Genomic DNA, 3,522 nt, shown 5'->3' with positions numbered 1-3,522 from the left:
TGTTTTTTATTCAGCTGTGAGAAAAAGTTTCTAAACAGTGAGTGAATAAACGGCCTGCGGCTGCTTTTAGCATCATAGAGGAAGGAATAAACAACAATTATGCCTTTAACTCTTTTTTTAGACATGGGCCGGGTATTCAGGTATCAACTTTTCAAATCAATTAAATTTTCTCTGAATACGTTCCTACGATCTGCAAAAGAGAAAGAACCAAAGTGACCAGATTTTTTCCCCGACTTTGCACGTTAAAAGAGAAACCTTAACCTTTCCCTCCCCCGCCTGCTGCTGCACACTGCCAGTCAGCTGGCTAAAAGAAGGGAACTACACTTTTCATTCACTTACAAAAAAACAAATATTCTAATTTTGTAAATATTTACAATTGTGAAAGTAAAAACTAAAAACTGCTTGCTGGTTAAAGCAGCAGATATTCCAACTAATTACCCGGCCAGTAGCATATTATTATATTTCCACTGCTGCTCAAGAAGACAGACAATAACATAACTGTTTGACATTCTGCAAAAAAAACTATCACTTAGTTCTGTATCAGGTTTTTATATTTCTGCTTAAGTCTAATCCTCCTAATCAGAATAACAATGAATAAACATTATATGTTTATATATCATTCCTAAAGTATAAATCAGTATTATTTACTTTAGCAGCTTTAGGTTTAAGAAAACAATTAGATCAAGTTATGCATTTTATTTATTGTTTACCAAGCTCATGACTTTATTTATCATCATATTATTTTCCCCCCTCATAACTGTTTGGATAATTTATTTCATGCTACATGTACCCCCCACCTTGCTGCTGTAACATTGGACCTGAGCCCAAAGTGAACCCTGATGGGTCCCATCCGGAGGTCCCTGAAGAAAATACAGCTGTTCGGAGTCTGCGTTCAGATTATTTACAGTTATATAACTCTGTCCTGAATAAACTACAAAATTCCTGCTTAGCTGGGGGCTCCTTGGGACACACAGGAGGAAGGAGGCGGAGGGGTGAAGGAGGATTAAAGTTTGAATTGTGTTTAAAACCGGTTTCCACACAGAAAAGAAAAAAAATCCCACTCGTGTTAAGGTTTTCTTTTTGTCGCTTACCCGCAGCCCGTTTGGGAGCCTGCTGCTTCCTCCGTGGCATTTTTGCTTTTCTTTCTCTTTCTGGAGTCGCAGCTCACTTCACTGTGTCCAGGTGAAATCTGAATGCGGTCTGTACGATAGTCCATGCATACACACGCGCGCACACACACACACTCAACCGCACGCACACGGAGCAGAGTGCGGAGTGTGTGTTAAGTCTCTATTTCTCCCTCCCCGAGTTGCTCGGTGCGTTTTTTTTTAACAAAAAAAGAAAAAGGAAGAAAGAAAAGAATCCAAAGAAGGGATCGTTTTCAAAAGCGAAGAGCAGATGTTTCAACCGCGGGCTCTCTCTGTTCACCTTCCTCTTCTTCCTCTTCCTCCGGGCTGCGAGTCGTCTCTTTTCACCATCCGCTTTTGTCCATCAGTGCCTCGTACGTTGATCGATGTGTGTCAGTCAGTCAGAGAGTCCGGGCAGAGCGGCTGTTGTGGTTTTCTTGCGTCCGTGGATAAAAATGTGCGCGTAAAAATGAAGAAAAGGCGTTCTGGTAATGGTACGGTGGATTACGCACGGTGCAGGCGGAGGGGGAGAGGCGATGCCAGCAGACATCGATCCATAGAACAAACTGAACATTAAAAACTCCTCCCTCCTCGCCTGGACTTGATGATGGCAGCGAGACATTTGTTACACTAGATAACCATGAGTTTATTAAAGGAACAGAGGCCAGAGAAAAGACACGGGAGCCGGGGCTGTGTGTGCCGCGGCTGCTTTCTGTCACTCTCTGCTTTTCTCTGGCATTTCTGCCTCACAGCTTCCGCTCTGCTCGCTGGAAGAAGTTTGAAATATCTCAAAAAAAAAGAAAAGAAAAGAAAGAAAGAAAAATGAATGAAGTTGCTCGAATCACACGCCGGTTGTAAGAACATTCAGGTGCATTTCAATAAATTAAAATATTATTGAAAAGCTAATTTATATTCATTACAACATGCAACTCCGTCAAATGCATTTCACACACAATTATATATTTCAAAACATTTCTTTTAAGTTACCTGGGGAAAAAATACTTTATAAGAACACACTGATCTATAAAACGTAATTGCTAAGGAAGGTGGAAGCACACAGTGTTGCAACTATATGGATAGAAAGTTGAGTGGAAGGAAAAACTGCATATATGATAAAAAAATTGACATTTCATCTAAATACATGATTAAAAACTGAACTTTAAAATGACTTTTAATACAAAAATGTTTTAACCTTTTAACGGCCTTTACACTCACAACAATGACTGTTACCTTCACACTTATCTGCACATTGCGAACAATCCACAAGTTATTACTTATATTTATATTTAAGTACTTATTTGAGGTGAAACAATAAGACTTACAACAAGAGAGGAGAGAATATGTCTGGTTTCCAAGAATGAAACTAGAACACTAGGATTACCCATTTTCATAAATAAAAGTTTAACAAATCATTAAAAATAACTTTGTCCAAGTTTCTCCGGTCCATTTATTTGTATTAGGTTATAAAACAAAATTTTATTGTGAAAGACAAAACACCGTATGAAATTGACTTCACAATTATCTTTGATTAGGCTAAATATTTAAGATAAAAAAATAAGTCTGTTATAACAATAAAAGGCCATTTTCTTTAGCGCTTTAGTGCTTACAGTCTAATGGGGCAACCACTGGCCATCAAAAACGTGTTCAAGAATAAAAAGATTGATAACGTTTTTGTTGTTTCAAGTGTGCCACCCCTGACATGATGTCACCCTGGGCACTGAGCCATGTCACCATACCAAAAACTACAACTAGTCAAGCAGAGTCTTTACTTTTATATCTATAAAAATTTTAGGAATTTACCAAAACTCCAAAAGCAAAGCCAATCAAAAGTCATGCATACAGGAAAATAAAACAAAGGATTACCACAGCTATAAAATGTTAACTCCTTTACTAAAAGTGACGGAAAAGGAAAGTGAAAGTTGTTTCAGTTTACTCCACACCATGCTTTTATTCTAAAACTGTTTTCTTCATACTCTTTACACCTAAAACAATATTTTTCTAAGGCATTCTTTCACACCACATCCTCCATATGTGGTTGTTGCCCCACAACGGCTCGTTTCTCTTTTAAAAGCCTCTCATGACCTAATCAAATATGAAGCTGAGGTGATGGATGACTTCATTTCAGAGAGACAACACCCCTCAGAGATCCAGGCTCGCCCCGCATTACAAATGGCTTCCTGATAATATTCCATCACCCTATTTTGTGTCTGTCACTCATTTCACCAATGATACCCGAGACCTCCCGTGAACTCCACCTGAACTTGTGCGATCAATCATGGCTCAGATCAAGCTTGAGCCTTACCTGTTTGACAGCTCCTAACACCCTGTGTGTACACAAAGCATACGCGCGGCGTGACAGCCGTTGCAGCGGTGCCCACCGCCGCCTCACCTTATC

This window comes from Poecilia formosa, unplaced genomic scaffold (genome assembly GCF_000485575.1).
Source record: "Poecilia formosa unplaced genomic scaffold, Poecilia_formosa-5.1.2 Scaffold312, whole genome shotgun sequence".
Classification (NCBI taxonomy): Eukaryota; Metazoa; Chordata; class Actinopteri; order Cyprinodontiformes; family Poeciliidae; genus Poecilia; species Poecilia formosa.
The sequence above is the reverse complement of the archived record's forward strand: the minus strand, read 5'-3'. Positions refer to the sequence as shown.